This window comes from Pogoniulus pusillus, chromosome 1 (genome assembly GCF_015220805.1).
Source record: "Pogoniulus pusillus isolate bPogPus1 chromosome 1, bPogPus1.pri, whole genome shotgun sequence".
NCBI lineage: Eukaryota > Metazoa > Chordata > Aves > Piciformes > Lybiidae > Pogoniulus > Pogoniulus pusillus.
In genome coordinates, this window is record NC_087264.1 from 52,045,926 (window position 1) to 52,059,633 (window position 13,708).

Sequence of the window (13,708 nt, forward strand, 5' to 3'; positions counted from 1 at the left end):
ATGATAGAATCAGGGAATCACAGAATAGTCAAACGAAAGAAACACAGAACCACAAAAGCCTGCAGCAGAGGAGGCTCAGGGCAGAGCTCATTGCTGTCTACAACTACCTGAAGGGAGGCTGTAGCCAGGTGGGGTTGGGCTCTTCTGCCAGGCAACCAGCAACAGAACAAGGGGACACAGTCTCAAGTTGTGCCAGGGCAGGTCTAGGCTGGATGTGAGGAGGAAGTTGTTGGCAGAGAGAGTGATTGGCATTGGAATGGGCTGCCCAGGGAGGTGGTGGAGTCCCCATCCCTGGAGATGTTCTAAGCTAAGCCTGGCTGGGGCACTCGGTGCCATGGTCTGGTTGACTGGCTAGGGCTGGGTGCTAGGTTGGACTGGATGAGCTTGGAGGTCTCTTCCAACCTGCTTGATTCTGGGATTCTATAAAATCACAGAATCTTAGAACGATCAAATCACCTAATCAGAATGATCACATCACAGACTCAAAGAATCACAGAATGCTAGAATCCCAGACTCTTTAGAATCACATAACCACAGAACAAGAGAATGATAGAGTCAGAACCACAGAATTAGAGAATCTGGATCACAGAATCATAGAATTATAGAGTCAAAGAATAAGGGAATCATAGACTCACAGAATCATTGAATTGTCAAATCACAGCTTCATAGAACAAGGGAATCACAGAATAATAGAGTCATACAATAAGGGAACCACAGAATCAGAGAACAGTAGAATGTTTGAATCAGAATCACAGGATAACCACCATAGAATCAGAGTTGTAGAATGATCCAGTAATAGAATACAGGAATTGCAGAATCACAGAATGATCAAATTGCAGAATCAAAGAGTCACAGAATGATAGAGTCATAGAACCACAGAGTCATAGAACCACAGAGTCATAGAATCATCAAATCACAGAACCAAAGAACCACAGAATGATAAGATGATAGAATTAGAGAATCATAGAATGATAGAAGCATACAATAAGGGGATCACAGGATCACAGAATCACAGAACAACAGGATGATGGAATCAGAACCACAGAATGTCAGGATCATAGAATCACAGAACAATAGGATGATGGAGAGAGCCAATGGCATCCTGGCCTGCATCAGGAGCAGTGTGGGCAGCAGGACAAGGGAGGTTCTTCTGCCCCTGTACTCAGCACTGCTCAGGCCACACCTTGAGTGCTGTGTCCAGTTCTGGGCTCCTCAATTCAAGAGAGATGTTGAGGTGCTGGAACATGTCCAGAGAAGGGCAACAAAGCTGGTGAGGGGCCTGGAACACAAACCCTATGAGGAGAGGTTGAGGGAGCTGGGCCTGTTTAGCCTGCAGAAGAGGAGGCTCAGGGGTGATCTTATTACTGTCTACAACTACCTGAAGGGACATTGTAGCCAGGTGGGGGGTGGCCTCTTCTCCCAGGCAAGCAGCACCAGAAGAAGGGGACACAGTCTCAAGTTGTGCCAGGGGAGGTCTAGGCTGGATGTTAGGAGGAAGTTGTTGGCAGAGAGAGTGATTGGCATTGGAATGGGCTGCCCAGGGAGGTGGTGGAGTCCCCATCCCTGGAGATGTTCTAAGCTAAGCCTGGCTGGGGCACTCGGTGCCATGGTCTGGTTGACTGGCTAGGGCTGGGTGCTAGGTTGGACTGGATGAGCTTGGAGGTCTCTTCCAACCTGCTTGATTCTATGATTCTATGATTCTATGGAATCAGAACCACAGAATGTCAGGATCATAGAATCTCAGAACAATAGGATGATGGAATCAGAACCACGGAATCACAGGATCATGTAATGATGGAGCCACAGAATCACAGGATCATAGAATGATAGAATCAGAAGCACAGTGTCACAGGATCATAGGATCACACAATGATCCAATCACAGCATCAAAGAATCACAGCACGATCCAGCAGTAGAATCACTGAATCATAGAACGATCAAACCACAGAATCAAAGAATCACACAATGACAGGATGATGGAATCACAGAATGACAGAATAAGAGAATCGTAAAATCACAGAATGAAACTAACACTTTTTGTAGGAAAGGCCTCTAAGGTCCTGCATAAATAAGGAGGTTGATACTGTTGAGGCCCAAGTCACTTCTGTGGAGGAGTAGCCACTGAAAAGAAAATGTCAGGGTTCCAATTTATCACTCTTCATTTCCTCCCTGACTAAAAGCAGTCAGACTGTTGTAAATATTTTTGTCCCAGGATGTATTAAGTAGGCTGTCCTGTGCACCCAGTGTCCTCTGCAGTGACTTGTCCAGAGAAGGGCAACAAAGCTGGTGAGGGGCCTGGAGCACAAACCCTATGAGGAGAGGCTGAGGGAGCTGGGGGTGTGCAGCCTGCAGCAGAGGAGGCTCAGGGGTGATCTTATTACTGTCTACAACTACCTGAAGGGACATTGTAGCCAGGTGGGGGGTGGCCTCTTCTCCCAGGTAACCAGCAATAGAACAAGGGGACACAGTCTCAAGTTGTGCCAGGGGAGGTCTGTGCTGGATGTTAGGAGGAAGTTGTTGGCAGAGACAGTGATTGGCATTGGAATGGGCTGCCCAGGGAGGTGGTGGAGTCTCTGTCCCTGGAGGTGTTGAAACAAAGCCTGGATGAGACACTTAGTGCCATGGTCTGGTTGATTGGCCAGGGCTGGGTGCTAGGTTGGCCTGAATGATCTTGGAGGTCTCTTCCAACCTGGTTGATTCTATGATTCTATGATTCACCTTCTGCTAGCTTGCCATGAAGGAGAGCCACTAATGCAAATAATATGGCTCAGGAGCTAGGAAGCCTGAAAAGCAGAGATCTTCCCAAAAGTGAAATTCCCAGTTCAGTGTGCAGTGAGGGTGGGGAGTGAACAGCAGGAATAAAGCAAAAAGCAGCAGAAGACCTTCCTCTGCCTTTCCTATTTTTCCAGTTCTACTTCTTCCCCAGGGAGCAGAGACATGTAGCAATCTGTCCACCACTGTGGTGTTTATGAATTGCTTTTTTAATTACACAAGAGTGGCACTCCTTATTAGGACAAATTAGATGCACTTGAGGGTAATTAGATTAATGGATTTGAACAGGCTGTTGGAAGAGAAAGGCTTTTCATAACCCATAGGCAAAGCCTGTGGTATAGGTAGGCTCAGCTCGTGCTTAAAATTCTGGGATAGTTTTTCTCCACTGCAGTTCAGAAATTCCAATTCATCCAGAGTCCATCTGTACAGATTCAGTTGTTGGTTGTGGTGGGTGATAATGCAGGCAGGATAGCTGAATCTGTTACCAAAAATAGCTGAGCCATGCTGGGGTAGCTCAAAGAAATAAGCAAGCTTTAGGCTGCTGCAGCTAGAGGAGTGACAGTGTTTTCCTCAGGAATAAAGTCCTTCTGGCAGCATAGCCTTGACTTTCATTTTCCTCTTAGACAGAATCACAGAATTGCTGAGGCTGGGATAGACCTCTGAGCTCATCAGGTCCAGCCTATGACCTAACAGCACCACAGCAACCTGACCATGGCACTGAGTGCCACAGCCAAGCTGTTCCTAAACACCTCCAGGGACAGTGACTCCACCACCTCCCTGGGCAGTCCATTGCAGTCTCTGATTCCCCTTTCCAGCAGTAACTGCTTCCTAACATCCAACCTAGCCCTCCCCTGGCACAGCTTCAGGCCATGCCCTCTCCTCTTGGCACAAGCTGCCTGGGAGCAGAGCCTGACCCCACCTGACTGCAACTTCCCTTCAGGTAGCTGTAGAGAGTGCTAAGGTCCCCCCTGAGTCTCCTCTTCTCCAGGCTGAACCCCCCCAGCTCCCTCAGCCTCTCCTCAGCAGCCTTCCCCTCCAGTCCCTTCCCCAGTCTCGTTGCTCTCCTCTGGCCCTGCTCCAGCCCCTCAAGCTCTCTCTTGCAGTGAGGGCCCAGAGCTGCACAGTGCTGGAGGTGAGGCCTGCCCAGTGCCAGCACAGGGCAGAATGGCAGCCCTGCTGCTGCTGCTGCCCACACTGCTGCTGCCCACACTGCTCCTCATACAGGCGAGGATGCCATTGGCCTTCTGTGCCCCCCAGCACTGGCAGGTCCCTCTGTGCCAGGCTCCTCTCCAGCCACTCATCCCCCAGCTGCATGGGGCTGTTGTGGCTAAAGTGTAGGACCTGCACTTGGCCTTCTTCAGCCTCACCCCATTGGGCTCAGCCATGGACCCAGCCTGGCCAGGCCTCTCTGAAGAGCCTTCCTCCCTTTCAGCAGGTCCACACTGCCCCCAGCTTGGTGTCACCTGCCAATTTACTAAGGGTAGACTCAATCCTCTCACCCAAGTCATCAATAAAGATGTTGAATAGAACTTGGCCCAGTACTGTTCCCTGCAGGACACCACTGGGCACCAGACACCAACTGATAGTAGAAGAGGAAGTAAGGAAGAAACCAATTTGGTTTTATTTGGTTTAATGCATTATTTATTTGGTTTAATGCATTATTTGTTTGTTTTAATGCATTATTTGTTTGTTTTAATGCATCATTTGTTTGTTATAATGCATCATTTGTTTGTTTTAATGCATCATTTGTTTGTTTCAATGCATTATTTGTTTGTTTCAATGCATTATTTGTTTGTTTTAATGCATTATTTGTTTGTTTCAATGCATTATTTGTTTGTTTTAATGCATTATTTGTTTGTTTTAATGCATCATTTGTTTGTTTTAATGCATCATTTGTTTGTTATAATGCATTGTTTGTTTTGATGCATTATTTGTTTGTTTTAATGCATTATTTGTTTGTTATAATGCATAATTTGTTTGTTTTAATGCATTATTTGTTTGTTTTAATGCATTATTTGTTTGTTTTAATGCATCATTTGTTTGTTTTAATGCATCATTTGTTTGTTATAATGCATCATTTGTTTGTTTTAATGCATTATTTGTTTGTTTTAATGCATTATTTGTTTGTTTCAATGCATTATTTGTTTGTTTTAATGCATTATTTGTTTGTTATAATGCATCATTTGTTTCTTTTAATGCATTATTTGTTATAATGCATCATTTGTTTGTTTTAATGCATCATTTGTTTGTTTTAATGCATCATTTGTTTGTTTTAATGCATTATTTGTTTGTTATAATGCATCATTTGTTTGTTTTAATGCATTATTTGTTTGTTATAATGCATCATTTGTTTGTTTTAATGCATCATTTGTTTGTTATAATGCATCATTTGTTTGTTTTAATGCATTATTTGTTTGTTTCAATGCATTATTTGTTTGTTTTAATGCATCATTTGTTTGTTTCAATGCATTATTTGTTTGTTTTAATGCATTATTTGTTTGTTTCAATGCATTATTTGTTTGTTTTAATGCATTGTTTGTTTCAATGCATTATTTGTTTGTTTCAATGCATCATTTGTTTGTTATAATGCATTGTTTGTTTTGATGCATTATTTGTTTGTTTTAATGCATTATTTGTTTGTTATAATGCATAATTTGTTTGTTTTAATGCATTATTTGTTTGTTTTAATGCATTATTTGTTTGTTTTAATGCATCATTTGTTTGTTTTAATGCATCATTTGTTTGTTATAATGCATCATTTGTTTGTTTTAATGCATTATTTGTTTGTTTTAATGCATTATTTGTTTGTTTTAATGCATTATTTGTTTGTTTTAATGCATTATTTGTTTGTTATAATGCATCATTTGTTTCTTTTAATGCATTATTTGTTATAATGCATCATTTGTTTGTTTTAATGCATCATTTGTTTGTTTTAATGCATCATTTGTTTGTTTTAATGCATTATTTGTTTGTTATAATGCATCATTTGTTTGTTTTAATGCATTATTTGTTTGTTATAATGCATCATTTGTTTGTTTTAATGCATCATTTGTTTGTTATAATGCATCATTTGTTTGTTATAATGCATCATTTGTTTGTTTTAATGCATTATTTGTTTGTTTCAATGCATTATTTGTTTGTTTTAATGCATCATTTGTTTGTTTCAATGCATTATTTGTTTGTTTTAATGCATTATTTGTTTGTTTCAATGCATTATTTGTTTGTTTTAATGCATTGTTTGTTTCAATGCATTATTTGTTTGTTTCAATGCATCATTTGTTTGTTATAATGCATCATTTGTTTGTTTTAATGCATTATTTGTTTGTTTTAATGCATCATTTGTTTGTTTTAATGCATTATTTGTTTGTTTTAATGCATCATTTGTTTGTTATAATGCATTATTTGTTTGTTTCAATGCATTATTTGTTTGTTTTAATGCATTATTTGTTTCAATGCATTATTTGTTTGTTTTAATGCATTATTTGTTTGTTTCAATGCATTATTTGTTTGTTATAATGCATCATTTGTTTGCTTTAATGCATTATTTGTTTGTTTTAATGCATTATTTGTTTGTTTCAATGCATTATTTGTTTTAATGCATTATTTGTTTGTTATAATGCATCATTTGTTTGTTATAATGCATTATTTGTTTGTTATAATGCATTATTTGTTTGTTTTAATGCATTATTTGTTTGTTTCAATGCATCATTTGTTTGTTTTAATGCATCATTTGTTTGTTTTAATGCATTATTTGTTTGTTTTAATGCATCATTTGTTTGTTTTAATGCATTATTTGTTTGTTTTAATGCATCATTTGTTTGTTTTAATGCATTATTTGTTTGTTTTAATGCCTTCTGAAGTGAAGCTTAGTACTTAAGTGAGATGCTTTCAGATCAATTGCTGAGATTTAACCTCCAGCCCTTCCAGTCGCCCTAGGATCTTGAGCAGATAAAGTTCAGAACCAGAAAATGACCACATGGAAAATATTCCAGTTCACTGGGATGAAAGGATCTGGGCTTGTCTTAGAATAGATCTGAGCAATTCCAGGCTATCTCTTTTACCTTTGATTCCCCTAATGGAAACAGAGCAAAGAATCATGTTGTAAAGGCTCTAGCGAGAACAAATCGTTGTCATCAGATGTTTCACCAGGATGCTCTCTGTCACTTGCAGCTTCTACCTGTTGAAGATAAGGTTCCTGTAGGTGAGAGTAGCAATAATCTCCACTTATGTAAGGCTTTACTGCTACCCATATAAGTTTCTTGTGCTGTCTTGTGTAGATCACACATCAAAGTGGGGTTGGAATATCTCCAGAGAGGGAGATGCTGCAACCCCCCTGGGCAGCCTCTTCCAGGGTTCTGTCACCCTCACAGGGAAAAAATTCCTCCTCCTGTTTCCATGGAACTTCCTCTGCCTCAGCTTCCACCACTGCCCCTTGTGCTGTCGTTGGGCATCACCCAGCAGAGCCTGGCCCCAGCCTCTGCCCACTCATCCTGCACATCTTTATCACCATGACTGAGGTCACCTCTCAGGCTCCTCCTCTCCCAGCAGCACAGCCACAGCTCCCTCAGCCTCTCCTCCTAAGGAAGATCTTCCACTGCCTTCAGCATCTTTGTGTCTCTGTGCTGGGCTCTCTCAAGCAGTTCCCTGAGGTCCTTTTGAACTGAGGGGCCCAGAACTGGACAAAATAGGCCAGATGTGGCCTCACCAGGACAGAGCTGAGGGGCAGGAGAACCTCTCTGGACCTACTCAGCACAGCCCTTCTCATGCACCCCAGGATGCCCTTAGCCTTCTTGACCACCAGAGCACACTGCTGGCTCATGGGCATCCTCCCACCCACTAGGACCCCCAGGTCCTTTTCCCTTACACTGCTCTCCAGCAGGTCAGTCCCCAGCCTATTCTGCTCCCTGGGGTTGTTCTTTCCTAAGTGCTGGCCTCTTGCCTTGCTGAATTTCATTCAGTGCCTCCCTGCCCAGCCCTCAACCCTGTCTCATGTCTTCCCCAAGCCTGTAGCTTTTCTTGGGCTTGTTGTGACCCAAGTGTAGGAGCTGGCATTTGGCTTTGCTGAAGCTCATACCATTGACATTGGCCCATCCATCCAATCTATCCAAGTCCCTCTGTGGAGGCTCTGTACCCTTGTACAGATCACCACTGCCACCTAACTTGGCACCACCTGCAATCTTTCTGCTAACTAGGAGCCAGACCTTTTGAATGATAGAAACACTTGAGCACCAGGCTTGCCTGCTGTAAGGAGGGTTCTCCTAGTTGATTTCCAGATGTAGATCAAGCTGACAGCTCCCAGAAATGCTTTGGATGGTGATTAATGACCTCTGAAATGCCCTTTCAGCTCTCCAGCCTTCTGTTTCCTAATGAAAATGTTTTCCTAATGGAAACATTCAAGAGGAACAGGGATTTGAGGGAGAGAGCCCAGCAGAGGGCTAGGAGGATGATTAGGAGACTGGAGCACTGCATCATAGAGTCATAGAATCAAGCAGGTTGGAAGAGACCTCCAACATCATCCAGTCCAACCCATCCCCCAGCCCTATCCAGTTAACCAGACCATGGCACTAAGTGCCTCATCCAGGCTTTGCTTCAACACCTCCAGGGATGGTGCCTCCACCACCTCCCTGGGCAGCCCATTCCAATGCTAATCACTCCCTCTGGGAAGAACTTCTTCCAGTGCCTGATGAGGAGAGGCTGAGGGCCCTGGGGCTGTTCAGTCTGCAGAGGAGAAGGCTGAGAGGGGATTTAAGAAATGTTTATCAATATCTGAGGGCTGGGAGTCAGGAGCAGGGAGTCAGGTTCTGCTCACTGCTTCCTGGGATAGGACAAGCAGCAATGGATGGAAGCTGCAGCACAGGAGGTTCCAGCTCAACTAAGGGTGAACTTCTTTGGTGCAAGGGTCCCAGAGCACTGGCACAGGCTGCCCAGAGAGGTTGTGGAGTCTCCTTGTCTGGAGCCTTTCCAGCTGTGTCTGGATGTGCTCCTGTGCCACCTATGCTGGATTCTCTTGTCCTGCTCTGGCAGGGGGGTAGGACTCGATGATCTCTTTGGGACCCATCCAACCCCTGACATCCTGTGAGCCTGTGGTAAATCTAAGATAAGCTGAGAGCAGGAACCTCATGAAGACCTCACAAAAATAGTTGTGCAGCTCTTGCTAATTGGCTGCCTTGGCCAAGGTGAACATCTACAGCGAGCTCCGTGGGCTGTGGCAGGGTAGGGTTCTCATTCAGAGTGCTCTGTGCCACCTTACACAGTTTTCTTCCACAAGCATTTGCTCTTGTTTGGCCTTTTGGGGCTGCAACATAAAATTAGCTTCTTGCATTTTTTTTTTTTCAACCTAATTAGAATTGAGGAAAATTCCCTCAAGAAACAGGAGTTGAACAAACTACAGAGGAAAACTTCTTCTGCAGTCACTGCTGATCTACAGTGTCTTACTTTCTGCTATGGATACAGGATTCCTTAGCCACACAGAAAGTTTCATTTCATTGGAGCTTCATTTGCTCTTTTCAGTGCTTGGGATAGATTTTCTCTTCCCCACTGTTGTTGCCTTCTGGATGATGGCAATAGTAACAGAAGACAACTGAGACCAAAGAGGGACATGACATATGGGGGGAAATACATGGATTTTATTTACAGGATCCCAGCATCCCAGGATGTTAGGGGTTGGAAGGGACCTCTGGAGAGCTTCCAGCCCAGCTCCCTTCTAGAGCAGGAGCAGAGAATCCAGCACAGGCAGCACAGGAACACATCCAGACAGGGCTGCAAAGGCTGCAGACAAGGAGACTCCACAGCCTCTCTGGGCAGCCTGTGCCGCTGCTCTCTCACCCTTACAGCAAAGAAGTTCTTCCTCCTCTTGAGCTGCAGCTTCCTGTGCTGCAGTTTCCATCCCTTGCCCCTTGGCCTATGGCAGGGCACAAGTGAGCAGAGGCTGTCCCTGTGCCTTCCTTCCTGACCCCCAGCCCTCAGCTCTTGACAGACATTGCTCAGCTTCCTCTCAGCCTCCTCCTCTGCAGACTGAGCAGCCCCAGGGCTCTCAGCCTCTCCTCACCAGGCAGTGCTGCAGTCCCTTCAGCATCCTTGCAGCCTGATTTCGTAAGACAGCAGTACTGAGGCTTGGAGAAAACTGCCTGGAAAGCTGCCCTGCAAGAGAATCTGAGGATCCTGGCTGACATCTGGCTGAACATGAGCTAGCAGTGTGCTCAGGTGGCCAAGAGGGCCACCAGCATCCTGGCATGGATCAGGCATAGTGTGACCAGCAGGAGTGGGGAAGTGATTGCTGTCTATAGTCAGCACTGGCAAGGACACACCATGAGTCCTGGGTTCCGTTTTGGGGTCCTCACTGAAGCAGGTCCAGAGAAGGGCAGTGAAGCTGGTGAAGAGTCTGGAGCACAGATCTGGTGAGGGGTGGCTGAAGGAACTCAGGTTGTTTAGCCTGGAGAAAAGGAGACTGAGGGGAAACCTGTTCAGTCTCTGCAGCTACCTGGAAGCAGGTTGTAACAAGGTGGGCGTTGATCTCTTCTACCTTGTACCAAGCAATAGGAAGTGAGAGGAAATGGCCTCAAGTTCCACCAGAGGAGGGTTAGGTTAGAAACTGGGAGAAAACCTTCACTGAAAGGATTCTTAACCACTGGCACAGGCTGCCCCGGGAGGTGGCTGAATCCCCATCCCTGCAGGTGTTTCAAAGATGCAGAAAGGTAGTTCAGAGGGACAGGGTTTAGCACCAGCCTCATAGAATCATAGAATCAAGCAGGTTGGAAGAGACCTCCAAGCTCATCCAGTCCAACCTAGCACCCAGCCCTGGCCAATCAACCAGACCATGGCACTGAGTGCCTCATCCAGGCTTTGCTTCAACACCTCCAGGCACAGTGACTCCACCACCTCCCTGGGCAGCCCATTCCAATGCCAATCACTCTCTCTGCCAACAACTTCCTCCTAACATCCAGCCTAGACCTCCCCTGGCACAACCTGAGACTGTGTCCCCTTGTTCTGTTGCTGGGTGCCTGGCAGAAGAGACCAACCCCACCTGGCTACAGCCTCCCTTCAGGTAGTTGTAGACAGCAATGAGCTCTGCCCTGAGCCTCCTCTGCTACAGGCTGCACACCCCCAGCTCCCTCAGCCTCTCCTCACAGGGCTGTGTTCCAGGCCCCTCTCCAGCCTGGCTGCCCTTCTCTGGACACCTTCCAGCACCTCAACATCTCTCTTGAATTGAGGGGCCCAGAACTGGACACAGTACTCAAGGTGTGGCCTGAGCAGTGCTGAGTACAGGGGCAGAAGAACCTCCCTTGTCCTGCTGGCCACACTGCTCCTGATGCAGGCCAGGATGCCATTGGCTCTCTTGGCCACCTGGGCACACTGCTGCCTCATCTTCAGCTACTCTCTATCAGTACCCCCAGGTCCCTTTCCTCCTGGCTGCTCTCAGCCACTCTGTCCCCAGCCTGTAGTGCTGCTTGGGGTTGTTGTGGCCAAAGTGTAGAACCCTGCACTTGGCCTTGTTCAATCTCATCCCATTGGCCTCTGCCCACCCATCCAGCCTGGCCAGGTCCCTCTGCAGGGCTCTCCTCCCCTCTGACAGCTCCACAGCTGCTCCTAGCTTGGTGTCATCTGCAGACTTACTGATGCTGGACTCAATCCCCTGGTCCATACCATCAGTAAGGATACTGAACAGATCTGGGCCCAGAACTGATCTTTGGGGAACACCACTAGTGACTGGTTGCCAACTCAGTAGAGTTAGGTTGGACTTGATGGGCTTGAAGGTCTTTTGTAAGTGAAACAATTCAAACACTGGCATGAGCTGCCCAGGGAGGTGGTGGAGTGACCTGCTCTGGATGTGTTTAAGGGTGGTTTGGATGTGGTGCTTAGGGCTGTGGTTTAAGGTGAATCTTGTAGAGTTGTAGGTTGGATTTGGTGATCCTGAGGGGTTTTGCCAGCCTGGATGTTTCTGGGATTCCATAATTCTGTGACTCTGTGGGTTTCTTCTTTCCTAATATCAAGCCTGAGCTATAAACCATTTCTGCCTTATCTGCCATCTCCTTCTACCTGCTTCTCCACCCAGCAGCAACTGCATTTTCTGACAACCATTATGTTCAGGATGCTAAACCCTGGAAGCAGCTCATAACAAGGGTATGGAACTGTTTTCAGAGCAGTTGCTACTCCCAGAAGTGTTCAAATCAAATGATTATATATATATATATAGAGAGAGAGAGAGTTCTTTAAAGATGCCATTAGAGGAGTGCAGGCACTAGGCAGGTCTTTGGTAGCTGTGCAAGGAGAATGAGATACATTTTGGTCAGTTGTGTTGTTCAAAGGAGAAATTGCTGTTTAAGTAACTTATAGAGCTGAGATGCAGAAACTGCTTCTGCACTGTGTGTGCCTGGCCATGCAACCACACTATGACAAAATATGCTGGCTACAGTGGTTTTGGAAGCTTCTATTTAGGTTCAGGGGCAAGCTCTTATTGATTCTACCTTGATGAATGGGCTTCTCCAGGTAGAGCCATTACAGCCCTGTGTTTTGGGCTATGCAGCTGTAAAATTAGGCTCCTTGTTGGGCAGAGATGTATTTGTTGCTCGTAGTGAAGTTGCTCTGTGTGGGAATCTGAGTTTATTCAATCTGTGAACAGCTGCAGAGCTCATTTGCCAGCTTGGAAACCACACCTTTTATGCTCAACATATGACCTGAGCAGCAGCATGCTGCACAAGTCAGCAGTGTGAGAGCAGTCCCCAAGCCAGAGTGCCACTGAGTTCACACAACTCCAGTTCATCCTGGCTGGGGATCTTTAGCAGAAATAGTGATGTTCTCCAAGCAGGACAAGGTTGTTCTTCAAGGTCTTCTTCATCAGCATGATGAAGAGTCTTTACTCTGCTCTTGTGAGACCCCACCTGGAGTGCTGTGTGCACTTCTGGAGCCCCCAGCACAAGAAGGACATGGAACTGTTGGAGCCAGTCCAGAGGAGGCCACCAAGCTCTCAGAGGGCTGCAGCAGCTCTGCTATGAGGACAGGCTGAGAGAGTTGGGGCTCTGCAGTCTGGAGAAGAGAAGGCTTCCAGGAGACCTTAGAGTGGCCTTCCAGTGTCTGAAGGGGGCTACAGAAAGGCTGGGGAGGACTATTGACAAGGTCTGGGAATGAGAGGATGAGGAGGAATGGGTTTAAAGTGGCAGAGGGGAGACTGAAAGTGGATGTTAGGCAGAAGTTGTTTGCAGTGAGGGTGGTGAGACACTGGCACAGGTTGCCAGGGAGGTTGTGGCTGCTGCCTCCCTGGAGGTGTTCAAGGCCAGGTTGGATGAGGCCTTGAGCAACCTGTTCTAGTGGGAGGTGTCCCTGTCTGTGGCAGGGGGTGGGAACTGGCTGAGCTTTGAGGTCCCTTCCAACCTAAACCACTCTGTGATTCTGTGAGTTTATGTTCTTTGAGCAGAGAAAGGGATTGCTGGAGAGACTACGGGGGCTACAGAGATGATGAGGGGACTAAAACATCTCTCTGATGAGGGAAGACTGGGAGAAATGGGGCTTTTTAGACTGGAAGAACAGAGGACTGGGGGGAGTGGGCAGGATCTCATCAGTGCTGATCAGTCCTTAAAGGGTGAGTGTCAGGAGGATGGGAGCAGGCTTTTTTCAGTGGTGCCAGTGACAGGATAACAGGGAACAGGGACAAACTTGAACATAAAGACTTCCATCTAAACATGCGGAAGAACTTCTTCACTGTAAGGGTGGTGAAGCACTGGAGCAGGCTGCCCAGAGAAGAGGTGGAGGCTCCATCTCTGGAGATACTCAAAACCCATCTGGATGTTTTCCTCTGTGATCTTCTCTAGGTGAACCTCCCTCAGCACAGGGTTTGGATTCAATCATCTCCAGAGGTCTCTTCACCATTCTATGATTCTGTGACATACTTGGTGAACAAAATAGATCTTCACAGGCAGTGGTAGAAGTGTAGGTTGTACAA